Below are 751 nucleotides of genomic sequence, written 5' to 3'. Positions count from 1 at the left end.
ATTCATCCGTTTAAAAATCTATCGAGATCTATATAACTTTTGAAATTTTTCAATTTTTAATATTTTCAGTCTTATTATACAATGATCTTTATATTCTCTTGATATATTCTACGGTTGTATTTTATTTTATTATTCCATCCCTTTTTAAGGATCTATCGGGATTCATAACTTTTGTAATTTTTCATTTTGAACATTTTCAGCCTTATTACAATGATCTTATATTCTTCTTCTTCTTCTTCTTTTTATTAGGACTTCGTCCTGTTATAATAGCTTTTTTTTTATTGCTATTTCTAAGAGCGATTTATTGTTTTTACCAAAGGGTAGTAGATTGCTTATATTCTCATTCTAAATATAATTCATATTTTTYGGTTGTATTTTATTTCATTATTCATCCYTTTAAGGATCWATCGAGTTCTATACATTTTGAAATTTCTCATTTTTTACTTTTTCAAGCCTATATTACAACAATCTTATATTCTCTTTATATATTATTTTTCATTTCATCCCTTTAACGATCTATCGGGATCCATAACTKTATAATTTTTCATTTTRAACATTTTCAGCCTTATTACAATGATCTTATATTCTCTTTTTATATACATTTCATATTTCTCCATTGTATTTTATTCATTATTCATCCCCCTCATCGTGTGCAATCTTTTTTTCCTTTTTTCATTTTAATATTCAATTCTTACACGGTATCTCAAATATACCCCTTTCTCGTTCTTTTTCCCTTTTTCATATATATATA

Source organism: Polistes canadensis, unplaced genomic scaffold (genome assembly GCF_001313835.1).
Source record: "Polistes canadensis isolate GaletaPanama2010 unplaced genomic scaffold, ASM131383v1 scaffold_257, whole genome shotgun sequence".
NCBI classification, from domain to species: domain Eukaryota; kingdom Metazoa; phylum Arthropoda; class Insecta; order Hymenoptera; family Vespidae; genus Polistes; species Polistes canadensis.
This window is presented reverse-complemented; position numbering follows the sequence as displayed.